This window comes from Haplochromis burtoni, unplaced genomic scaffold, assembly GCF_018398535.1.
Source record: "Haplochromis burtoni strain Fernald_Lab_line unplaced genomic scaffold, NCSU_Asbu1 Contig_360, whole genome shotgun sequence".
Classification (NCBI taxonomy): Eukaryota; Metazoa; Chordata; class Actinopteri; order Cichliformes; family Cichlidae; genus Haplochromis; species Haplochromis burtoni.
In genome coordinates this window covers 148,103-175,065 of record NW_024582721.1, presented here as the reverse complement: position 1 = coordinate 175,065, position 26,963 = coordinate 148,103, and the positions used below count along the sequence as shown (strand labels likewise).

The 26,963-nt window shown below is 39.3% G+C and overlaps 1 protein-coding gene across 3 annotated transcripts in view; it reads left to right on the top strand.

The window, feature by feature from the left end:
• Positions 1-26,963, top strand: part of pknox2 (pbx/knotted 1 homeobox 2) — a 118,031-nt gene that overhangs the window by 6,837 nt on the left and 84,231 nt on the right. Inside the window, exon 1 of one of the 3 annotated variants that reach the window (XM_014340420.2) lies at positions 7,721-14,383. The exons of the other annotated variants lie outside the window; for them this stretch is intronic. The gene's annotated coding sequence lies outside the window, so the exon portion shown is untranslated. Of the gene's footprint in view, positions 1-7,720; positions 14,384-26,963 lie in introns of those variants that run through there. 3 annotated transcript variants of the gene reach the window in all.

Here is a 26,963-nt window from a genome sequence, read left to right as displayed (position 1 = left end):
CACACACACACACACACACACACACACACACGGACATCAAAAAGATGCAACATAGAACTCTGTTTGCCTCGTACTAATGTAAGAAAGCTCTCCAAGGAGAAAGAGCAAAGGGAGTTTTATTTTATGCCTTAGATTAGATTTCATGTAGACCTTATTTTCTTTGACATTACCGCACTTAAGATCATTTATTTATTTTTGCATTTAAGAAAGTTAACAGCTTACATAAAGACAATGAAAGGCTTTAGTTTTTTGACAGTTTTTTGACAGTTTATGCAGATAAACTATTAAAAACCTTAAAATTTTTAAAATGGAAACCACTGAGAACTCGATTCACCTATGGAATAATCAACAGAATATCCAGTTGCTAAAATAATAATAATAAGATAATAATAAGCTGCAGCCCAACTGTTATCCGTCTTCAACAACCAAAAAAACAAAAAACAAAAACCCCACAAAACCAAGTGTCCATCTCATCGGTCAATTCACCATTTCCCCCCACCAGCATCAGACCATATTTCAAATAAAACTTGTTTCCATCCTCTGCTCTTGTGCTTCTTTTTTCCAAGTCTAACAATAGCCGGCTGTAACGTCCTGTAATTGGTGAAAGGCTGAAACATCAAAAGAAAAATAATAAATCATGGATGAGTTTGATTTGGGAGCCACCAACATTTGACCATGATCCACTTCTCAGTCCACTGAGGTCTCACACTTCATTTTTGGTTGATATCAACGTGGAAATTCTCAAAGTTGGGACTAAACAAGTTGGGTGTGAAAATAATTAACTGAGTCTTATTAGTCAGAGTGTTAGATATGTGGGAAATGTGTAGATGTAAAAACCTGTCTCACTTTAAAAAAAGTATTTGTTTTTTAACTCACCCTCACTTAGCCTCAATTCTGATGCATTGGAACAACTCTTTAGCGTTCAGCTTTCAACATGGAAAACAATAAAAACCTACAAAAGTCTGTGTTAGGTGGGGCGATGGATGACATAATTACACACCCTCTAAAGAGAAGAAAACAGCCAGACAGGAGTTCTCCTGGGAAACTCTTCTGTTCTCCTGGTTTTGCACTTTTGTTTTTAACTCCACATTCTTTCTTTTTCTGTTTGGTTGGGTTTAGGCACCAAAATAGCTTTTTCGGTTATAGAAGGAAAGACCACAGTTTGAATAAAAGTACATAGTTTTACAATGCTAAACACACATTGCATACTGCATTAAGCACTTCCTTGATTACCACTGTCCAGTGACAATGACAAAACATGAGTTTTCAGCTCATAAGAGTAATCTCCTTTCCATGATAAAATATTCATTTTGGTGGTTATGTTTTGGAGAAAAACATGCAGATTAGAAAGATCGGGTTTTTGCGAACTTATCAAAGAGTCCAAAAATAACTTGGAAAGGACAAGTCTATTTATTAATGTGGAAACCTGCATCTTTCCTAATCTGAACCAGAGCTTTTGGGACCTAAACCCCACCACACTTGGGAACCAATATGATAGATCTAGAGTCAAATTGTCCTTTACACACCCCAAGCATTTACAACAGCCTTATTCTAAAATTACATATTGAAAACATGTTGGTGAACTTATTCCTGGCAGTATATTGAAAATGATGTCTAAGAGATGATCAATGATTTAGTGAAGTCAACCAAGAACAGTCTATTCATACTCCTGTTGAACTTTAACTTAAGGCAGCAGTTAAAACTGGCTTTATGGTCCATACGTCTTTCTTGTTTTATTTGGACCAGAGAATGACCTGTTTTTAGAGAGCTGGAGTAATCTTCTTTTTCACTGCAAGCTTGTAATAACATGGATTAATGCCCCTAAAAAATATCCATCAAAAAATCCATGAAAATGTTTTCCAAACATCAGCTGTTCATATGAAATGCATGATATGCAGTAGCTTCCGTCTTAGCCGTATCCATCGTCCTTGCTCTCTCCTTTCCTCACTTCATTGCATTTAGAACATTATGACTTTGCTGAGTGTGTAAGGAAACATGAGCACCACTGACATTAACCTCCAGTTTAAAGTGACAGAGCACACAGAGAGCCAGTCCCTTTGTTCAGACCTGTGTGTAGTTGAAACAGGGCGGGATCGACACTGATGGAAATGGAAATTGAGCTGATTTGAAAAACCTGTCGAAATTGATGCAGTATTGTTTTTAAAAGCTGTCTTCTGGATGGTTCTGGACTCGTGTTTGGCCTGAAGCTTGGACTCTGCAAATAATTGTGAGTCAGCTACAGGAGTCCACAGGAGACTTGGTCCGGGACACGGTTGACGGTTGATGAGTGTGACCATGACGTGTGCACTTCTGAGTCACTTTCAGTTGGGTTTTAGTTTGAGGTCAGAGACAATAGTCCTCCTTTACATAGCACAAATTTTGCAATTAGCACCTGTTTTAAAATTTCTCTTTTGCCCCCATTTAATTATCGTTCCCGTATCTCATTATTTTGGCCTGCAGCAGTGACTCAGTCAAGTTTGGTTCTCATTTAAAGACATTACGAGCAACCGTAAAACATTTCTTTCTCTGTCTGTGTGAGCATGCCGACACATTAATCCACATTCAGCACCGTTTCCAGGCTGCCACATTCCGTTACATAAAAGTTTAATTCATAAGAAGATTTGAGCCAAAACAGTCACAGAGAAACAAAATTACTGCTGAGTCTCTGTTTCCTGTGATTTGTGGTGGCAGGCACATAATTTGTCAAAGAAAGCTGTGCTGTGTTAAGTGTGTTTGTACAGTGGTGCGGGCTAACCGCATGCCAGCTCTGATTTTAGAAGTGGTAATATTTAATGACTCTACAACACCCGTCTGATTTGTGAGTACTTGACTCTGAGCACCACTCCTTCCTTTTGGTGTCCTTTCTGATTTGCTACTGCCGATGAAAACCAAGACATTTAGTTGCTTTGCCTTTCAAGTCTTAATGTAAACATGTCAGATTTATGGAGTTTGCTGGGGGGGGTGAGCGTGTGCAATTATAACAGAAACATCACTGTAAGTGGATATATCAGCAGCTGAAGCAAATTCTGGTCTACTGCAGTTTTACTTTTTCATTTTGGTCAATGAAATGCCTCCTAAAAAAATAAGACTTTAAATCACGAAAATATCCCTTAAACATTATCTGGGAGTGTAGACATGATTTCACATGTTAAATCCAGTACTAAGTAAAAAAAAAAGAAAAACAGACCGAACCCCCTTTTTCTCTACCGAGACTTCTTTCCACTACAAAGAATAATTACTTTTCCCAACTCCCGTGCCATAATTGGTTACTACTCTTTTATCTTATCTATGTGCGCATAATTATCACAGTCATCATATTAGATTATTTCATGCATAATAAATGAACTCAAACTGTGTGGGTAATTAGCATGTTAGGATATGTGCCACGATAAGAGGTTCGCTCTCTCAAAGAGGCTATTGTTCAAGACATTCCTGAAAAGTGAGAAATGCAGAAAGAACTGAAATATTGGATGATCACTCTATAAAGTGTCTATTTATTTTCTCTGTGTGTGTTTGCACTCACATCTCGGGTACATTTCTCATTAGAAGTAATGTTATCTTGGACTCCAGGTTTCACACAGAGAGTAGTTAATATGCGTAAGATGCAAAAAGACATGGCAGGAAAATGGAGACTACTGTAAATGCTTGACTTTGGCAGCAGTCTGCTGTATAGATCTTGTTCAGTCCAAAGGACAGATGTGCAGCACTTCAGTCAAGCTTTCAGTAAGTAGGTTATAGTGTGCTGTTAATATAATAGGCATTTAATATTTCTTAAACTTCTTGACATTTTCAGAATATTTGTAGGTTGTCTTCAAACAAGCTTCCATTATAATACAACATTACTTATCCTGCCTGTTACAAATAAATGAAAGTCAGCCAAAGGCTAACTAAAAAATAACATTGTGATACAGCTGTTAGTCATGAACAACAGCAACTCTTTCGATTGAAATAAGTAAACCTGCTGCTGGATGCATCCTAGTTTAATGCTGCCTGCTTGGAAACAGTTCAGCTATTATTTAATGAGGGGAGCCAATCAGGACGGCAGTTTGAATTGCCTATAAAGACACTGGGATTTGTGAAAATGCAATAGCTACAAATTTTACTACTCAATTAAAGTCCAATTTTCAAAAAGTGTTATTAAAATGCAGTGTCTGTCATGTAAATAAACAGAGAAAAAAACGTGAACTTAAAATACAGGTGATGTCACTACTCTGCAGAGAAACCATCATCGAGCCTAAATTTAGACTGTTTCGTTTACGGTATTAAAATAGTTTTATGTATTTAAATGCAGGAAACATGCAGCTACATTAATTCAAAAAGTTTAATGTGTCAGTATGTGCTCATAAATCAGTATTTCAAGGCTGAAAGTGACATTGTGGATACTTTCAGGTACATACTTTGTCCTGCAATATTTTTGGCACTGACACCTGTCACTGATAAGTGCCTAAAAACTGCAATACACCGTAATAAGGAGTTATATTTTGCCATAGCAAAAATAAAAAGCCATATCCATATTGTGCCCAGTGGCTTTATTTGACCCCTCCCCTCCCCCGATAACAAAAAATCCCAAAAAAAGAAGAAAAGCAAACAAACAAAATCCTGAAAGTTTCAGAGTTTGTACAATTAAAATCAGCGTGTCTTCTGCTATCAGATATAATTAACTCTGTAATAAAATGTTGTGTGTGCATGTGTCGGGCTGTGGGTGTGGGTGGTGCAACATGTTTCCAATACCTAGCTGAGAAAAATTTTCCCACCTATTTTCCACGTAGACATTCATAAAAGCCACACTATTATACATTATTATATTTCTAAATGAAAATAACATTAGAATCTGACAAACTCCACTGAGATCAATCCAGACAGAGAAGTTTTCAGCCTAAGAGGTGAAAAAGCACCTCAGAGGAGTTCATAGGAAAGAGCACTTTAATTACCAGCGACTAAAAAAAAATTGAGTAAAAGAATGAAAAATGACACATAGTCACGCACCCACACAGCTCTCCCACGCACTATGTGACTTCATAAAGGTTCATCTCCAAAGAGTGATGATGGTTTTGTGCTAAAAGTGAGTTATAAACAGCTGTGGAACTGGCGTCGTCTGGAGACGGTACAGAGTCAAGTGTGTTTCTGTATGTCTGGGCTCGAGTCTGGGAGAAGAAAGACAGCTATCCAGATCCCCCTCCCCCTGGCTGCTCTCATCTGGTCAAGGTCTCCATACCGCTCTGCTGTATCTATGCCTGGCTCCCTGCTGGCACTGCCTTGGCATTGCTGTAATGTTAGTGTGGTGTGAATGGGAATTTGAAATCTGATAGTGCTGATTGTGGATGAAATTTGCTTTTTTAGTTTAAAGAGCTTTTCAGAGGGGATAAGTAATTTGGACAGCCTCACTGAAATCATCAGTGTTTCATTAGTGTTTCATTAGTGCTCTGTGCTCACACCTAAAGATTACTGTATGTGACATTGTTTTTAAATGTGATTAGTACCACACATCTGAACTTTAACACTAGTCTTGTACCAGGACTGTAAGGGGATTCTCCAAATGGTTCAAATGGAGACCGTGTCTCAGTCTTTATCTTTTTAGAACAAGTTCAGCAACAACAGTCTCATAGACTCATAAGGCTCCTGTTAAGTGATTTATCATTTGGATTTGGTGGCACAGAAGTTTTTAAAAATGTCTCTCTGGCCTGGTTGGGGAAGCATTAAGTAGCCAGAGCAAGTCCTGTAGTTTATCCAAGATGTATGAAAACCCAACCATTCTGGTTGGTAGCAATAACTGAGTTAATGCCTCCAATAATGAGCCTTTAGCTCTAAGAACTGAAGCCTGCAGTATGCCTCTTTCAACTCGCCATTATGTCTAAAACAATAATTGCACAGATTCAGACCACACCACTGCTAATCCAATTGGCCTCATTATGGAAGACTTTTTTTCTAGATTGCAATGTTTCCTCTGAAAAAAACTTTTTGTTAGGAAAAAGCCTTTTAGATATGTTTTTCTGCAATAGGTCAATCATTTCTGTTCCATGTTATTACCTGTTATATAGTAACAACAAAAACAGTCTTACCAAGATGTTCCTTATGTTGTAAGGGACAGACCCTACAGTGACACAGAGAAAACTACCAAAATTTAGACAAGCCCAAGTGTGAACTGAACTTCAGGTAAGAAGTTCTGACCTGCAGGCTCTCTGGGTCAGATATAAACCAAGTTTAGGTGGAGTTTATTTTCGTTATTCTGACTTTTTCCGTACTGCGTGCTAGCTAGCATGACGGAGTTTCTATACAGCTGGGTGGTGCTATGATGTTAATGATGTTTAACTTTATTTTGTTCATAAGTTATTAGAGTTGCCAACCGTCCCGCCTGGTATTCAGAGAAAATATTACGCGTTTCTTATTGAGGTGAAAAGGAACAGTTTGTCCCGTAATTCAGCTACAATGAAAAAGACACAAAGCTGGAGTTATTCTGTGTTTAAGCTGCACAGCTGCCTCTTCTTCTCTCATTCTCCCCCTCCCTCTCCCGTTTCTACTTCAATCATGAAACTGATCAATGATCAGCTGATCGGCTTTTCTCTCTTGTTTGTTTATCGCTCACTTTGCGCCGAAAGAGGAAACCAGCGGATGTCGCGCTAAACAACAGCAGCACGTTTAAGCTTGATCAGCTGTTGTTAGAATTTATTTAATATTAATTTCTAGTATCAGCTGATGTTTGCTGGAGCCACAGCTGTAAAGCTGCTGGTCATGATATGGTTTGGTTATCTGGTGAGAGGGAAACATGAAGATGAAACCAGGAGATGTCCTTACTGGATCATCAGAGCTGAACAGGTGATGGAGAAACAGGTTTACCTTTTAGGTGACATGAATGAGTTGAAGGGAAGTTATGAACTGTTTCTGAGAGACAAATAACACCAGGATCCTTTTTTAGTAGCTGACAGCTGGTAACTGTGCAGGGGCGGGTCTAGCAAAGTTGCCAGGGGGCCAGGTAGGGCATTAACAGGGAAAGGGGGGCACAAAGAAATACTTTTCTTTCTTATTCTCATTTAAAATGTCTACGCTTTTAAAAAATAATTATCTGAATCTTACAACAAACGATTGATAGATTGATGCATATATACCATCAAGAACAGTGTACATCACTGTCACAACAGTGTTTATTTTCATTCAAAGGCTTTATGATTTTTCCTATAATGGTGGGCCGGTCTCTAGTCAAAATGCCCGGGCACATTTTCTGTCCCAGTCCAGCCCTGTATGCAGCTCATCTGCAGTCTGGTGTTCCTACATCTTCCTATTCAGAAGGCAGAATTTCCGAGTTCTGAGTACAATCGAAAGCACCACGACTGCAGTTTTTGTGTTGGATGTAAAGGCACATGGCTGTGACGCAGAAACACCCGACTGAGTTTGGAAGCGCCATGCGTGGACGTAGGCTAGAATCATGGCAGCAGTCAATGACGGTCCAGGCGTGGGATTTCTCTCGTGGAAATATGCACATTATCTTTTCCTTTCTATTGGTAGGTGGCACAGTGCACTTGTGGCAAGTAAGCAAGCTAGAAGACTGGCAAAGTTATGGAAGAAACACATTAACAAGAGAATTCTGAGTAAAACCAAAGTTACTTTCCCTAGTAACTAGTTACTTTGAAAGTAACGAGTAACTTGAAGTAACTGAGTTACTTTTGAGAGAAGTAACTAGTAATGTAACTAAGTTACTATTTTAAAGTAACTTGCCCAACACTGCTAATAATGAATGATTAAATAAAGTATAAAAACGCAGTGAAAACAAACAAGTGAAGAAGAAACACTCATGGGAAGCCTCTGGCAGCCTAGGGTTACCTGATCCAGCCCTAACTATAGGCTTTTTCAACAAGAAAGGTTTTAAGGCTAATCTTAAAAGTAGCAAGGGTGTCTGTCTCCCAAATCTAAACTGGGAGCTGTTTTGACAGAATAGGGGCCTAAAAACTGAAAGCTCTGCCTCCCATTCTACCTTTGTAAATAAATATCCTAGGAGCCGTAGACAAGCCAGCAGTCTAAGCGTGAAGTGCTTTATTGGAGTGATATGGTACTGTAAGGTCCTTAAGATAAGACGGTGGCTGATTATCCAATACCTTGTATGGGAGGAGTAGGAGCTGAAATTTGATTCTGAAATGAACAGGGAAGAGAACCTAGTATTAGAGAAAAATGCTCCCTCTTAAAGCATTTGGATCAACTGAAGGTTTTCCGTCAGAGAACTCATGTTGGAAATTATATATTCACCAAAGGATAGAATTTGAAATATTTAAAATTCTTTCATGCTGCAAAATTCATCTCCAGGTTTACTCACTCCTCATTCCCATTTGGAAATTGACAGCTAAGGTTGCTTTGCAATATCATCTTGAAGTCTATTTATGCCCACTGTTAAGGCACAGGAAGCCTCTGCAGAACGATAGGTGTCGCCACTCAGACAATACTGCCATGTAAGTGATGTTATAGGAAGAGAAAAACTCAAAACTGTAAGCAAAGAGTTTGCCAAGTGGTTGTTGTTGCAAAGTCTTGTGGCGCAACACGCCAGGTTACAAAAATCAAGAGCTACACAACTGGGCAAGGTGACATGATGTGACATCAAAACTGGCATGTGACACCTGGGACACTGGGCTTGCATACAAACAGAATAAAATCATGTGGGTCTCCTGGATCCTGGATCTCCTGCTAGCTGATGACCACAAGACTGCAGTCTTTGTTCACAAACAACACAAAAACTTGTTGTGAGTTGCTTTTTACAGATTTTGCCAAACTAAGTTCAGTGCCTGGCTGCCAGTCTCTTATAGATCTAGTGGTAACCTAGATAAGTCTTCTTATCTAGCTTGAATATGAAAAATATCAAACTTTTCTGTTAGAACATTTGTAACACGTCCATCCATCCATCCTTACCTATATTTGGCACTCCACCCTTTTTCTGCTGAGAACCATGGACTCAGACTTGAAGGTGCTAATTTTCATTTCTGTTACTTCACTCTCAGCTGTAAACCACTTCAGTGTGAGGCCACAGTCTAATAAATTCAGCAGAACCACATCATCCACAAAAAGCAAAGACGTGATCCTGCAGCCACCAAGGTGGAAGCCTTAAACCACTTGGCATTAATAAAAATTGTAAATAGAATCAGTGACAGAGGGCAGCCCTGGTGAAGTCCGGCATCTACTGGGAATGAATCTGACTTATTGCTGGAAATGTGGACCTGGAACACGTGATTTTAGCTGTGGTTGCTTTCGTTCTTGTTTTTTTTCCTCATTTGTTCAGAGCAAAGTTGACCAATGGGCCACTCTCAAAAAGAGACGCGTGGTTAAGCTTCTCAGAAAGGATTGGCTGCAGCGTAGTGTCAGTTGGACTGTGAAGGTGAGACCCACCATGACAGGAGATGAGGGATGACTTACACCTGCCTTCTTGATGCCCTCTTCAAAACAGGCCTGCTTATCTTTCCAGGATATGAGAGTGTGTTTGTACAAGCTAGGGCTGGGAAATTGAGAAAGCGGTTTACTGTTTTGAGGTTTTCTTATAAGTCTTTTGTGTGAATCTCTCAATCTCAGTGAAGCGGCATGCTACTGTTCTTCTTCTCCCCCGTGGTCAGTGGTATTTATAAACCATCACCAGCCGACATTTACAGACAGAGAAGCACCTTCAAGACACTATTTTCTGTACTGGGAAAAGGACAGAAAGTACTTTGTATTTAACTACCTGGATATGAAGCTGGATTGTGGTGGTGGCGAAGGGGGGGTTAAGTGGTGCATCTCTAATGTGTGGAAAAACATTGTGGAGGCTACAGAGAGAACCAGGGTGTCAATTCTGCAGCCTCAGTCCACAGGAATGTCATGAATTATTATTAGGAGCTGTGCACTCTGAACAAACAACTGAAGCAGACATTCAGTGTGCCAGTGAAAGAGTTAACTTTCTTCCTTTGGACTCTCACCAGGAGGGAAGAGTCAGAAAGAAAAAAAAGAAAGGTTAGTTTGTTTCAGACACTGATGGGGAATTCCTCTCTGTCTGTTCTGCCTTTGCCGCCTCTGCCAAGTCCATTGTGCTTCTGCCTTCCCGAGCTGTTTCATGCTCAGACAATGAAAGAGTGTTTAAATTTGCAGCAAAAAAAAGTGTTACCTTTATTCCTACTATGGCCTCATTATTTATATAATGGGCAGACACTGGCTGTTTAAATTCAGAGAGAATGAGTCTGCTTTAACCGAAGCTTTCTTTGTGCTTCCTTCATCCATCTTCTTTAATGTACATATGGGAAGCACTTTTTTCTGTCTGAGAGACATTGAAAGATTATGTGCAAAATTTACTACTGCTATACAGCACCAGGCTGAGGAGATTATCAACATTCTTCACTACATTTATGACTTTGTCATCAGCGTGTACTGTAGTGTATAAATTTCATTCTACCACCTGACTCTGACATTTTATACAAGATGGACATTAAAATAACAGATCATGTCTTCATGCTTTATATCATTTATGTGCAAGATGTGAAAATCTGTAATCTGTAAGTCATTTTATGATGTATTATTAGCAACAAATTTAAAAGTACCTTTTAATATTTTAGTTCTATTTTGTGCCATCAAAACAGCCCTAAGGCATGGGCCTGGGACCTCTGTGCGTGCCCTGTAGTGTCTGGAACTGTGATGCTGGCAGTGGATCCTGTGAGCGCTGTGGATTGGGCATGTTCCAGCAAACCTCTTGATCAAATGTGCTTGTTGAGAAGCTGGGTGAAAGTATTGAGCACTTGTATTGGTCCAATACACCCAATAACATGCATTTTGATGCTGTGTAAGGGCAACTGCCATCGGGCAGTATCCAAGTTGCCCCGGATGCATCCAATGGAGTGTGAATGTTAGAAAGTGCTTACGCGTAAATAAGTGTTGTATGAATGTGTGTGTCACTGGTTGAGATTATAGTAAGAAAGTGCTTTGAATGCTCAACTGACTAGAAAGGTACTACACGAGCACCTTTCTAGTCCCTAACATAGGTTTAAGCAGTAAAACCTACCTTTATATGTTTGGGAAAGGATATGAGTAACAGCAGCCAAAGGTTTTCAACCAGAACACTGATTGTAGTTTCATAAAAAGATAATCAGAAATCAGTGATGTTCGTACTGCAGTTCATCACTTCATCTGACAATGAATGTACCCATATAAAATAATGTAAATTGTGGTCACTGGCTGTTTAATCCATTCAGTCTTCCCATTCAGTGCTTTGTACTTACCACAGAACACAACAGTTCCATTGATTTATCACAGAGGCCACATCTTAAAGATGTGATTCATTTCACTGACTTACATGTACATCAGTTAGGAGTTTTCAAAATATATATTTTTCAAAATATATCTAAACTTCTGCAGTCACATTATAGAGATACCTCTGCAGGATATTGCATAATATGAGCCAAGACAACTTCTTTTAACTGGCCTGCTGTCTGTCTGGATTGTTTGATTCATTTTTGTGAGAATCAAGGCAGGATTCCACCTGGGAAATGCCTCTTGTGTCTCCTCTCTGTGTGTTAGATCTGACAGTCTGACAGCTGGAATGAAGTGAAAACACATCCTTTATGTTTTCAGTGTGTTTTTACCTGTGTGTTTGCCTCAAAAGATAATCTTGATATACATTTTGCATAACAGATGCACTTTGGTGCCTTGGGATATAAACTTTTTTGGGCAAGTTTTGAATCGGACATAAATGTATTCTCAAGTAAAAATATTTATCCCAGTACATGGAGGCAAGGCCAAGTAATATCATGGTATTAAAAAAAACAAAACCTTTTTGCCTTCCTTTTGACGTCTCGTACATAAGCAAAGAGTAAAGATATAGTCAGTTTCATTATATTCTCAACTAGACAAGCAGATGTGTGACGTAGGTCGAGAGAACAGTGGTATAAACTTTTGATACCTATAATGACAGTTGATAAGGGGCATTTTACTAGTATCGTTTCTTAAAGGCAAGTTTCTCAAATTAAATACAGAAATTAATATTATGTTTTTCAGGGCAGTCACTTTTATCATATTCAGTTTTATTCTGAAGTTGTCTGGTCTCTTCAGAGATGACTGGCACCAATCCATAGGGCACAACAGCTCAGTGAATAGTTTGGTGGTAAGAAGAATTAAAAATGATGCCCCTTTTATAGAAGCACCTTTAAATGAAGCACCAGCAGCACACCCTCGTGCTGCGGTGCAGTTTTTCAAATGTTTAATTACTTCTCAGCTTCCTTTAGCATCAGTGGTACTTTAATAAAACTTGTAGCTTTGGACTCCCAGATAGCTCACCCCAGTTAGCTGTACCCCTGCTACTCCACTAACCTGTTCATGTTTCAAATTGAATTTACCCTCCCATGAGACACCTGCCAAGCTAAAAACTCTAGTCTGTGAAACATAACACTAGAGACTTGAGCAGCCATAGTTGATTCTGTTCCTGGGGTCATAGTAGCCCCCCTTGAAGGAAATATAAAACTGCCAACTAAGAATAAATTAGATTTTGCAAGACCAGAATTCACTTTAGCAGTAAAGCACCTGTTTGCATTAAGTTTGAAATTACTTAAGTCACTCAAATTATTACTGATTAATACTGAAACTGACAAAGTATGTAATTTTGATTTAAAAAATACCAGACTTTGCTCCTCTCCATTCAGAACAGTAGTGACATGCTTAGCTGCATGTTTTTCTCAAACCACTGGCTGTGTCATGTTCAAAAAATTTATGTGGTCTTTTTTTAGGAGAAATGGCATCAATTCCACTTTACATGGAGCAGCTCTCTTTTCTAGTAATCTCATCAAATTATTGAGCCCCCAAAGTGTGATTATTCAGAGTTGGGCACACAAAGCAGAGTTACACACATATATACTATGAGTCTTCTAAAAAAGAAAGCTCCAGATCAAAGTCCTTGGTATAACTCACAAATGGACACCTTAAAGCAGATAACCTTTAGCTGAAGAGGAGGAGATAGTGTTTCACTAATTTAGAAAACCTTTGTCTGGCTTGGAAAAATAGTTTTGTGCTCTATAAAAAAAGCCTTCTGTAAAGCTGGGACATCTTCCAATTCATCACTGATAGAAGAAAACAGAATAATCCCAGGTTTCTTTTCAGTACTGTAGCCAGGTTAACAAATATGGAGGACCACAAGAGCCATGCGCATGGAAATAAAGAATTCTCTGCTTAAATAATGAGTTGTAGAATAAATTCTGCATTTGTAAATTCATTTTTGAATTCCAATTTAGTAAACTGATTTTTAAAATGCTTTTTAAAAACTTCATTTCAAAACCCTTTTTCGAATTGCACTTTAATAAAGTGATTTTCACAATGCTTTTTAAAATGGCGATTCCATTCCTCATTTCAAAATCCATTTCCCTTTCCTGTTCGCTCAGGGATTAACTTTTGGATTAGCTGTTGGATTAACAACTTCATTTTAAAAATCCTGCGGCTATTCAAATTAGCCACACCGTGGGATGTAATGAGTGAAAATGTGATGTCGACATATGTGGACGCCAGGTCCTAGGAGGTTAAAGCAGGAACTGCACACGCTAGTTTAAAGGCTGTAGGCTGCAGCCGTTGCTCTAACACTGTGTAAATGTAACAGGGCTCAGTGCTGGTTCTAATAGTCTGAGCTGCTTCCAGCTTTATTTGTGAAGAGCACAGCATCTTACAAAACACGTAGCCAGCTCGTACAGATGTGACGTAAAATTGTCATAAGCTAAGATGACCTTAAAATAACGTGGCGACGTGCGGTGATGCTAGCATTAGCCATGTTAGCACATTACCTTCAACAGGTGGTCAGACTGAATAAACAGGCACTCAGTCAGAGGTTGCGCTGTTTGTTTTGCTGCAGGGTCTTCACATATCCGTGTCAAGTCGAGTGTAAATCCTGAGGCTGAACGGCCTTTGTAAAAGCACACACGCTACTTAGCAGGGCGAAGCTATGAGCTAGAAAAATCCAGACAGACAGCCTGTGTCTGTCCAACCAATCAGAGAGCTCCTTACAGCCCACGGTGTGGCTAATTTGAATAGTCGCAGGATTTTTAAAATGAAGTTGTTAATCCAACTGCTAATCCAACAGCTAATCCAAAACTTTTAAAACAGCTGATATTTATTTAAACTCTCTCTGATTGTTCTGTTCAGTAATTACTTCCTTCAAACCATCAATGTGTCTATTGCACTCAGTTCCTTCTAGACTGCTGAAAGAAGTCATACCATTAGTAGTCAATCTATCTCTGTTAAAGGGTGGAATGGAAATTGCGATGGACCCAACCACATAGTTCACTTTACACACTTTTATTTCCCGGTTGTTGGCTCTTTTTCAGCTGCCATCCACACACAACAGAACAACAACCCAGTCAGGACCCAGTTAATCATTCTAAGCCGGTGAAACGTGATCACTGATGCCTCTCAGGTGAGTCCGCCTCCCCCGCAGCGGTGCCACAGCCCATGCCCTGCCACAACAGATTACATGCTTTTAAGATGGTGGTATTAAACTATTACTTAAAAAGCCTTTACTTTACCCTCCTGTCTTAGCGATTTATAGACCAATCTCCAACCTTCCTGTTATTTCAGAAATTCTTAAAAGACTAGTTGTAAAAAAGCTAACTGACCATCTGCAGAGGAATAGCTTATTTGAATAATTTCAGTCAAGTTTCAGAGCTCATTATCAAAACAGACAGCTGCTAATGACAGTCTTATGGTTTCTGACAGTGGATCTCTGTGCATTTCATGTTAAACCTCACCTAAGTGCAGTGATTTGATATTGTTAACCATAATATTTAATTACAAAGCAGAACACCATATTAAAGGAATTATGGTTTGAATCATATCTATGTAAAAGAATAACGGATTTGTTCGTGTAAATGTCTTCTCTCACCCCAACCGGTCGCAGCAGATGGCCGCCCCTCCCTGAGCCTGGTTCTGCCGGAGGTTTCTTCCTGTTAAAAGGGAGTTTTTCCTTCCCACTGTTGCCAAAGTGCTTGCTCATAGGAGGTCATATGATTGTTGGGTTTTTCTCTGTATCTATGAAGCGCCTTGAGGCGACTTATGTTGTGATTTGGCGCTATATAAATAAAATTGAATTGAATTGAATTGAATTAAATGTGAAGGCTTCTCCGCACACAGAAGTTCGTCACAGAGTTCCACAAGGTTCTGTGCTGGGACCACTGCTATTTACATTATACCTGATCACCTTTCATTGCTATGCAGATGATACCCTGCTTTACAGTGCTTCTGGAAAGTATTCACAGGTCAAATTGTTCCACATTTTTACTATGTTACAGCTTTATTCCAAAAATTAATTAAATTCATTTTCACCTGAAAATTCTAGATACAATACGATAACAAACTGGGTAATTATTTTTAAACTTTGACTTAAACTCTGCTCTTTTTTTTCTTGTTATGAGATTTTCCTTTCCACTGTCGCCAACTGCATGGTCATAGGGGATTATTTCATTGTTGGAGTTTTCTCTCAAATATTTTAAGGTCTTTACCTTACAGTGTAAAGTGCTGTGAGGCAACAGTTGTTGCGATTTGGTGCTCTATAAATCAAATTGCATTGAATTGAACTGAAATTGGACAATCTCTTTTTATCCCACTAGTCTATAGATTATCTTTTCTCTCTTCTCGATGCTGCTCTCATTAACTAGAAAGGACTTTGGAAGTTTTTTCACTGAAAGGCCAGACTGTAGGAAATTAGACGGGTCTCTTTTTGTTTGCTCAGTCCATCCTGACTCATCACTGTGGGTATTTTTAGCTGTAAATTCCGGTTTGGCTTTCCCCACACCGTTCACAAGGCCTATCATATTCTTTGAGACAGAGAGGAATAATCAATGTCAAATATCAGCCGAATGATGATTAGTGGTGTACATACAAAGTTAAAAAACCTTGTGTTTCACAGTGTAGCAGCTGGATAACATGCTCACATCAGTGTGCGAATAGGCTGCCTGTGCTGTGTTTTGTCTGGCACAGCTGCCTGTATCTGCTGCATGCTCATTAAATGCTGGGCTTAAATCCGTGGTGACGCCATGCCAGCTCCGGTTACTCCCTCGGGAATACCTACTATTGTCATTCACTGGCCAGATTAAAGCTATAAAACTAAACTCTAACTAACTGTTGAATATATGTGAAGGAACAATGAGTGTATTTAAGTAATAAAGATGTCCTCCATTGGTAAACCTCAAGTAGAACTGGGGCTGGTTCTTGACTCTGCGCAATACTTTAATCTCCCCATACAATCAGATTCCTCACTGTTGAGGAGGCCAAGTGACCTGATATCCTGTTTGTCAGGAGAACAGAAATATTTCTGATTGTTGCACATCCTGCCGGTTAGCGATCTGTGGCAAATACAGCTGCCGGGCATGAAGACATATTTAGCTTCTATTGTATGAGTTTGGACACAGTCATGCTCTGTACTGAGCTTATCTTTAACGTAGAGGAATGTTTTTGAAATGAGATGTTGCTGGCTTGTCAATATGTGTGGGAGATTCTTGTAAGTTTTGTACATATGAGCTGCTAGAATTGTCGTGCAAAATTAATTATTTCCTTTTATCCTTTTATGTGCCCCTGAATCTCTGTGCACCAAAAATGCTGTCTGTGTTTTATTGAAATGAAATTATGCCATAATGTCACTTTTGCTATTAGCACCGAGAGTCTGTGCATGCCAATTGATCCTGCTGTTGTCATAGCAACATGAACCACTAAACCTCTGCGCAGCTGTTGTGATGAAAGCCCTCGAACAGCTGGGGGGCTATAGCTGTGGAGGGATTGTGGGAAACAGGTCTTTTGGTCCTCCCTTCACACCTTGACCCCAGAACCTACTAGCAAACAGAGGGGGATTTAGATATCTTAAAGATGCCCATCTGGAATTTTTTTTGCTCCCTGTACAGAGATTCCATATGATTAGAGATAAAGTTTAGTCAAGAAGTTGTGAATATTCACTCATTCCTGTGGCTACCCAAAACCTGCTTTGCCATGAAAGCGAGCAGTGAAAATTGAATGAACCAAATGAGGCTACATTCTCTCCCAGGGTTTGCCTGATGCATTGGAGCATATCCCATTATTGATATGAGCAAATGTTGTACATGGTGCAACAATAAAGCAATCATTTTACAAGGAGCACAACTTGTCCAGGGAGTAGCACTCTGTGAGCCCCACTCCTTCAGTCATAATAAACCCTGAAACGTGAACCAACAGCAAAGACTCATCCTCCCACTATTTGATTTAATGCAGAGCTGACTGGGGTGGTGTGAACCTATCACTACACCGAATACTACCTTTTTGTAACTTGTTCAGCATTACAATGCTTTTGCACATATACTCTTTTGAAAGCAAGTCAGAATCTTTACATATTTACAGTAATTGTACTCCATATTTATCTTTTTGGACTCTGCTAGACTAGCTTTGCATGATTCCCAGTTCAAAATAATCCTTATTTCATCTGATTCAATTTGCGAAAAGGGCCCTTTAAGTTCTTTTTGGTTGCCCCTTACAAACAGAAATTGTAAACAGGTGCAATCTAAATTTCATTCTGGCTTTGAGTTGGTTATTGGGAATATCAGTTATAATGGATAAAGGGGAATGGTGAGAATTCTAGTGCTTTGGATATTTAATATTTTATACGTTTCATTTAAATAGACATTTAAAACACATCCTATTAAAAAATAGGATGTGTTGCTGCACTTTCCTTGCAAAATTGCGACAAGCCTGTTGGAAATTCTTAAAATGAGAGCTATCACTTCTCACTCATTGAAAAAAACATCAAAAAATGAACATAGCCAACATGATGTAACCAACTGGTTTCTGGACAAAACCTCAGCATTAACAATTTGTCCCCTACTATATGATTAATGACTAATTCACAGACACACATAATGGAGTAGCTAAGTAGTAGTAGTAGTATTAGTAGCTCTCCTTAATCCTAAAAAAAACACCTTGAAACAAATGACCCCCCCCCCCCCAAAAAAAAAGACAACAACAACAACAAAAACAAAACAAAACTGCTGATTAGTACTAAAGGTACTAAAAGTACTAAAAGTGCTCCGAAAAGTATATACAGCACAAACACATTCAGGTGAAATTCAGTAGCATGAATAAGCAGAGGTGGGGCCTAGCTATTGGCTGCCGCTGCTCCACATGTGAAACCAACTTTAAGCTTCAGCTGTATGTAATGATTTTTACTGGTGTAAATTTTGGAATTTTAACATAGGAGTCTGTTGGGATTAACTTGCCTTTGGACCCAAGCTTAAATTGCCCTGAGAGGAAGAGGAACAACAATTTTTGGCTGTTCGGTGTTGCTTCGTTTTCACTTTGCTGCTTGGTTTACATGCCTGGACAGCCAAGACTCCAAGACTGAGAGCAAACTTTTCTGTTTTATAATGTCTGGTTGCAAAAATAATTTTCTTGGGAAATATAAATCTATACTGAAGTAAAATGTTATTTTCCGTAGAGGAAAATGGAAGTAGAAAAGCGCAAGTACACATCCAGCGATTGTACCTGATACTGGGCAGATTAAGGAATGCTAATGTTTCTCTTGTGGATTTCGTGAGGAACAGGGTGATTAGACCTCCTGTCTCCTGGGTGGAGACCCTCACTGCTCTAGCTTCCACTCTGATTTTTCTTTGACGTCGACAAGAAGGTCAGCTGGGTCTCAGAAGGGCCATGGAGCGAGAGGAGGGAAATGGTGTGCACGGTGGGTTTTGGTATAAAGAGATTCCCCTCTAGGATCACACACAGGGGCCAGAGGGATTACCTAGGGAGGAAGAGCCATTGAGCTTAGGGAGGGCTCTGGGAAGGATTACCGTAAGGCTAAAATGTTTTCTTTGTGGCTGAAGGAAATCTAAGAAATGCTCTTACCCAAATCTCTGGTCTGAAGTGGCTGCTTGACAGCGAAACTCAACCGATAGTACTGGGAATAAATATTTGCTCCTCCCTTGAGTTCTTCAAATTTTCAGTATTTGTCACATTTATATGTTTCAGCAAACAAATTTTAATATTAGTGAAAAATATCTGCCACCATGTAAATATAAAATGCAGTTTTAATATGGCAGCAATTACTTTTTTTACATATTTTTTCCTGATGAATGAGAGCGTCATTGAAAAACTACATTTTGTATTTACACAAGTTATTTTTGCAAAATAATAAAATTTGTTTGATGATACGACATATTTAAATGTTACAAATATGCAAAAACCAAAGAAATCAGGGGGAGGGGAAATTACTTTTTCTTGGCACTGTACATCCTCAACATATTTGTTTCCCCCCAGATTTAAGTTTTTCTTTACTATCTCTGTTTTCTGATACGCCCCCTTTCAGAAGCAAAAAACCCCAAAAACTTGATACTCAATTACACACAGTTTTGAAATTTATAAATGATCCAAGTTTACTTTTGTTGAAAATAACATTTGGCGCAGTAACAACAGTAACATTGTCAAAGGTGTAGAAGAAAATGCAGTGAAGCGTCAGGAGTGTTATGTGACAAAAGGACAGCAGGAAGAGCGAAAGCAAAGGTTTATAAGATGGCAGCAAGACCTACAGGAACATTAACCAAAAGAAAGGAGGCGGAGCTGGAAGTGGTAGTGTTGAAGATGTTAAAGTTTTCATTTGGAGTGACAAAACTGGACAAGACTAGAAATGAGTCTAACAGAGGGGCCGCTAAGGTTGAGTGTATATCAGAAAAAATTAGAGATGCAAGGCTAAAATGGTATGGCCGTGCAGAGGAGGGATAGTGACATGGCTGACAAAAGGTTTTATGTAGCTTGAGGTGCCAAGCAGAAGGAAAAGAAAACCACCACAGAAAATATTCAAGGATGCAGTGAAGGAGGACAGGGAAAGAAGAGGATAGTAGAGAGATTGTGAGATGGAGGCACATGTTCCCCCAACGGGAGCAGCTGAAAAACGAAGGCCACAGCATTATTAAAGTCTTGCTGCTTCATTTTCCTGTATAAAAAGTAAATGTGTTCAACTTATTTTGATGTATTTTATCACTGGAGTGGCCCTATGCCTATATCTATATCACAGCCCATCCCCACATTGTCCTTTTTACATTAACAGGCTTGACATTTTCAAGTTGAGAAAGAGCTAATAGAAATAATAAGTTCTATACAATTTAAAACAACAACAACAATAATAATCAGGATTTTCTTCCTTTTTGAATCGCCATAGGTAGCGATAAACTAGATGGATTATGGAAATGAAATGGGTTTTGGATGACGTGGCAATTTGCCCAGTAAAATTAAATGTTAAATTAAATTAACCACTTTGTTTGCATCCTCAAAATAAATAAATTTAAAAAAAAAATCTCTTTCCATTTTCTTGGTGAGACTGATAAACTTTAAAGTGAGAAAAGTATCTGGGCTCAGACATCAGCAGATTTCATACCAGTCCTCCCTACTCATAGGGTGGTACCTGCATACCACACAGAGTACTCCCGACTGAGCTGTGTAGAACTGGATAAATACCATCCCTTAAGAAGCTCTGTGTTCACAGATTGCTGGAGGTAGGTGGCCTGCTGTGAGGCCGAACCACACTCCCACTGTTCTGGGGGAGCTTTAAGTGAAAGATCAGGTGTCCAGGCCTGAATGCCTGATTGAACTTAAATCTTTTACATGTGCACCAAAAATGCTCCGTGTGGATCAGTCACAGCCAGCCAGTCAACTATTCAATGGAATTTTAACCACAGCCATTTACTGACCTCCCTGTTTTCACCTCTTCAAAATTATAATCACATTTGTACAGGGTGGGCCATTTATATGGATACACCGTCATAAAATGGGAATGGTTGGTGATATTAAAGTCCTGTTTGTGGCACATTAGTATATGTGAGGGGGCAAACTCCTCAAGATGGGTGGTGACCATGGTGGCCATTTAGAAGTCGGCCATCTTGGATACAATATAGTTTCACTAGTTTTTAAAAGGACAACTTGTTTTAGACCAGTTTTCGTAGAAGTCGATCTAGAATCTGGAACAGTCTGGCTTTATTATTTTAATGTGACAGTTTATGATGCAGACTGGTTTTAAGAGGTTAAATCTGGTTTGAATGACAACTTTATATCCTTCTTAAACAAACGATTGACCAGTTGCATTCCTGCTCCTATTATTTAATAGTGTTTCAGTATTAATAATAACTTTTGCTAAATGTTTAATAATTCTATAATGTCTCAATAGGCTGGGAGTGGAGGACAGACAGACAGACAGAAGATAATACAACAAGGTGCTGCGTTGTTGTGGGCAAGCTAATTGTAAGGTGCCATTTTCCTGTTGTGTGATGTTGGATATTATTATAAGTATCAGAAGCAAATCTATGTGCGGTTTTGTTTTGTAGAGAAATGTTGAGAAAGCGGCATCAAGATCAGTTCTTGTAATAATTTAGGAGCACAGAGTCACATGTAATTCATACTTTACACATGGTGGCATATTGTTGTTGGGTACACTGTGACTGATTACCCTGCTGAAGTTCAGTTTAACCAGTTGAATTTCAATCACCCGAGCAAACTTTATCCCTATTTCTTCAACCCCTGAATTGTTATGTTTACTCGCTTCTTGCTGTAGTTTGTCTGTGGTTCTGTTTTTTGAAGTTGTTGATTATCATGATTTACCCTTTAGTAAATGAACTGTTTGTGCACATGTTACAAGTAAACAATAGAGTCAGTTACCAATGACACATCCACACAAAAGAAGACCTGGGTTTCAGGTAACTCACTTATTCCATGTTCTTTCCTTTTTTGTTTATTACTGTTGTCTTTAGCTACTGTTTAGTTAGTGTTAGTCAACAAAACTAGGAAGTTTAGGAACAGATAGTTTTACTTAAATTACCCATTATCAGCCTCCTCTGTCAGGCTTTTGAGACATACCACCCTAGGTGCATGTGCACTAATAAGACAGCAAGAGGTCACCTGAGGAGTAGCCATTTACCACAATTAGTTATTGCTCTTGTTATTTTACTGGTGAGGTCAGGCTTATATTAGCAATCTCATGTAAAAATGTGACTTCATTTTCTTTAAAGTTGTACTAGTTAAATATAAAGTGTGTTAAAGTGTCCTAGTCATGAATGATAAACTAGAAAAATCAGGTGATGGGAAAAACATATATTTTCTGTATGTTGTTTATAATGTTGAGCAGAAATTATGTGGCGATGGAAACCACCATCTTTAAAAAGACCATTACTTTCTAATGATACCTGGACCTCCCGGAGACCAAGAATAGGGCACTTCATTGGTTTCTAAGAAACAATTGTCTGGCTTTTGAATGTTACTTTGGTCTGGATAGTGGTTCTATATTACATTTACATGACAAAACAACCCATTAATGCCCTCAAATTGTTTTTTAGATCCTCATGACTGGAACTTCTTCCCACAAAACACTTAGTTTGCTGCCGAGTCATTGAGACAGCAAAGTAAAATTGTAGCGTTCTACTTTTAGTAAATTATAGGCACTCATTAGTGTTCATTTATCTAGTTTTTCACTGGGGACATTGATATCAAAGGGGTTGTTGGGAGAAAAAAACAGGTTAGGTTATTTTCTAATTAGCTATTTTAGAATTATTTGAGGAAAATGGAAAAACTCAGTAGCATAACACCAAAGCCAGTATAGTACATTCTGTACTGGACAGCTTTTACTCTAAGGCAGGTAAAGACTATGTTTTGCCTATTTGTGCTGTGAAGGTACTTCCTATAACGAAGAAGTCGAACTTTCATGGTTTTAAAACAGAGCAGACATGTACATCTTGAAAAAAAAAGCCAACAATCAACAATGTTGCCATAGTGGGTAACAACGCTTTAAGCTGTAACATTATTTCTTTGGCTAGTAGGCTACATTTACCAGTGGCTTAAGTTACTTTGCCCTTGGAATAATTTCAGATTCTATCTCTCTCTTTGATGTAAAAAATACACTAACTGGTGTTTTTGTTTGTCAGTTTCGTACGTTGGAAGAATGGAAATGATCACATAGCACCACAGCATGCTACAGCATTACATTACAGCTGTACTACTGCTACCCAGTACAGCAGTAGTTTAGTGCTATTTCACGCAGGATCAACTCTAAAATGTTTGTGAAGCAAATGGTGAAAGTCATAGTCCTATATAGTCATAGTCCATATAAGGATAGGATTGTAGTATCTGAGGGTTGCATGTTGTTATGGTGGGTAGAACTATATGCTCAAGTCAAGAAGAGATTGACCCAGGGGCCCTTCTCTATGGAGTCGGCATATTCTCTGTCACATGTACTGGGAATTGGCTACAGCTGTGAATGTGAATGAATGCCTGTCTCTAAGTGTTAGTTGTATGTCAGATTGGCAGGCTGTCCAGACGATATCCTCTCCAGCCACCTGCATTCCACCAAAGGAAGGTTTCAGAGTCACTCTTGATATCGTTCATCAAGCCTCCAGTTTGAAATGTCTGATTCTATATTGTAGCTACTCTATGTATCAATTTCTATAAATGTACCTTCCCTAGGAAGAGCTTAGTTAAAAAGTTAAGAGTTAAGAACTAGAACAATGGAGGAGCTGTACACACATGGCAATCTAGTTTTTTGCCAAGCGGTGTCTGGTTATACTAAGCCATTTGTCTCCTCGTACACACAGGCAAGACTAATCGCACAGCCAGTCTTCATGTCCTCTCAGCCCCTAAGTGTCCCCCACCTCCTACCCTCTACACCCAGAACCTCCACCACGATTCCCCACCAAGGATTGTTTTACGCTTAATTTTGTTAGACTTAATGAGATTTCACTAATTAAATCTCCTCCTGGTTGGAGGAGACCCCCTACCTCCCTTTACATTACCCCCTTCCACTTACTATCACTGCTGCCCATGGAGATTGTGCTCGTTTTAGACAAATAAACTTTTTTTATGAGGAACAGGACAGTGGGAGTTTTTCAAATTTGATTGGGTTTGTAAGGGCAGGAAAAGATGAGCTGCAATACAATAGAAGTGGCAGTTTATGTGTATTAACTTCAGTACTGCTGTTCTTCAGCCATATTTTGAAGCACAGTAGCAAAAGCTTTAAAGCAACTCCAAGTGACAGGTCATCACAACCATGCACACATGTTCCAAATACATGTCCCTAATAATAATCCCTGCTTAGCTGCATTGGAGTGCTAAAAGGGAAGTGCTGAAGGGTGGGACTCTCTCAGTTCAAGCAGTGAGGCCTTGGAGGTCATTGTTGACAGCAGCCGGTTGCCCTGCTATTGTGGATGACCCAATGGGACTCTTGCAATGACTATAGTGGGAGCCAACCTCCTGTTTCCCGTTTGAGTCCTGGACACCTAGTGCCAGCTTCGCCGCTTGGCTCCCTGGCCAAGAAGTCCATTATACCCCTAACACTCCCCCATCTTCTCCCTCTGATGCCTCTGTGTCCATTGTAGCCCTGCTCCCCCATCCTCTGTCTGATTTATGCACATGCACATACACACCAAACAGCCTCACATGTGTGCTGTGGCCCTCGGGTGGGCGAGTGGGCAATGTGCCCGTTTCAGATGTGAGTGCTTCCTTGATGAAGGCCCATGCTGATCGGATTTCTGCCACCTGTCATTCAGTTTAGGAGGCAGGAAAGGGGGCAAGATTGCTAGTGGGTGGTGTGGAGTGAGAGGGTTGGGGATGGACTTGGGGGGTGGCAGCACAGGAGAGATGCCATGGCAATCTGGCTCAGGTCCTGCAGCCCACTGCTGTTTCAGTAGTCTCAGAGCCTCTCAGACTCAAGCAGTCCTTTTTGGTCAGTTTATTTTTTTCTTAAAGTTCCTGCACAATAAGGTACATATCTTCTCTATGATTGAAAGAACACAATCAGTGCAGTTCAGTGGACTCAAAGAAAAATTCATGTTGGTTATTGCCAACGTTGTATTTGCTATGATGGCCAGAGGCTTTTTATTGCAGCCTAGCAAATCTAGATGGGGTTTTTCTTTTGGCCATCCTTTTCCAAAAAAATATTATACTATTAATAATTATCCCTTGGTGTAAGTCATTCTCAGTAGCCGAACATATTTATTATGAATTAGGTGCTTATAGATTGTTGCTGGTTTAGTTAAACTAGCATGGAGATGCTAATAGACAGTGCATATTATACATATCTACTTTATAACTACAGTTACTGTAACTGGGGAAAAAAAGGACAAAAATGTTAACACTGTATCTATTACAGGTATACCTCATGTCGTTTAGCTGGTTGCTTTTGACAGATCTGAAGCTGTGTATGTGCACTGTAGCTGTCACAACAGACTACAAATAATAATGCTGATATTTTAAGAAGTAATGAAATGATTTTAGGTACTAGTTGGGCAACAAAATACAAAATTCACCTTCAGATAGATATTTTCTTCCAAACTTCTGTGACTTGAATGTGTTTGACACTTAAGTTCTTCATTAATATCCTCACTATGCTTTCCCCTCCATCACATTTGCTACCTCTGTGCTTAACCAACATCCTCCAATCCATCCATATCCATTTCTCTCTCACCCGGGCTCTTTACCCTACCAACCCTAATTGTAATTACGTTGATTTAACTTAGACACATGCGGCTCCCTCCCTGCCATCTGAATGGAAGCTTATTAGTTTGAATATTTTTTTTATATTTATTTATTCCAATTTCTCAGGGTCCCTGTCGGCATTTCCAATTACTCTTGTCGTGCGGCTGTAATTGCCTCCATGCTAATGGCCGCCAGACAATCGTGCTAAATGAGGTGAGGCCGAGAGGCTAGGAGCCTGACTTCATTAAGATCTAATGGGATTTTATAAGGGGGACTGAAGACCCAGCTCATCAAAAAGAGGGAGATGGAAGGAAAACAAAACAGATGGAGGGGGAGAACCAAATCACCACCACACTAACTTAGCTTGCTCCTTTCCATGGCACTCCGATGACAAAAAAGAACAGGTTACTCTTCTTGCACACGAATACTACCTAATTATAGAGAAATACAGTGCTACTGAAAACTGCACAGTGCCTTACAATGAAAAAACAGACGCTGCTAAAGAGATAAGTGCGCATCATTTCTCTGGTTGTCCAGTTGATCATAAAAAGCAGCAATTTTATGTATCTCAGGCTGTTGGAAACAGTCTCAAGGCAACTGTTTCTTTATTGGCAAAGTAACATCGTATATATAAATGATATATTTGTGGATAGACTAGAACGTCGAGGTCAAGTCCTCCCACATTTTTCACACGTTATTCTCACAGAGAAAGATGCGAATGCATAGCATGCACACAAAACCATGTTATGAGACCAAAGCAATACTGTAAAACAGCATACAAGTTAAATCACGAAACCAGAAACTAGAGAGGGCACGCGTAATATTTCAGAGCTGGTATTGTGATTATCTTATGATGTATTGTTGTAAACATATGTACTTGGGTGCAGGTTTCACTTCATCATTGGGGAATGTACATTAAGTTGGTCTTAGAAGTCCTTTTCCAAGAAACGTTAAAGATCAAACACTATTTCCTACATTCTGAGGATTTTTACTGCAACTCCTTTTTCTGCATCAATGTAGTGGTTAAAATCTCTACATTTGGGAGAAGGAAACAGGTAACAGTTCAACATATAATAAAATACAGTAAGGCTCTCAGGCATTCTTTATCATTTTCACATATAGAAGTGCATAGATACGCTTTCTAAATATCAGATATTTATCAGAATATCAGAATATGTGTCTCCTGCATCTTCCTCCTGAAGAATGCACCTATGTATGGAAGAAGATGATACTGGTCATGCTGTTTCTTTCCTTCATATGTTTGCTTTGGTAAAAAGGACCTCAATTACAAATGACTAATCGTAGATATGATCCTTGATATGTTGTCTTGGAAAGTGCAGAAACAAATTCAAATGTGCCTCCACGGCACGTGATCGCCTACAAGTTCTCTTCTCTGCCTTTAACGTAATACATATTTGACCCATCACCTACATAGAACCTGATTAGGTAGAATTGCAATATCCATCTGAGTCACTGTATTCAAGATGGTCGAGCAACATGGCAGCTTTCAAAAACCAGTGCCCCCCTCCTATGTA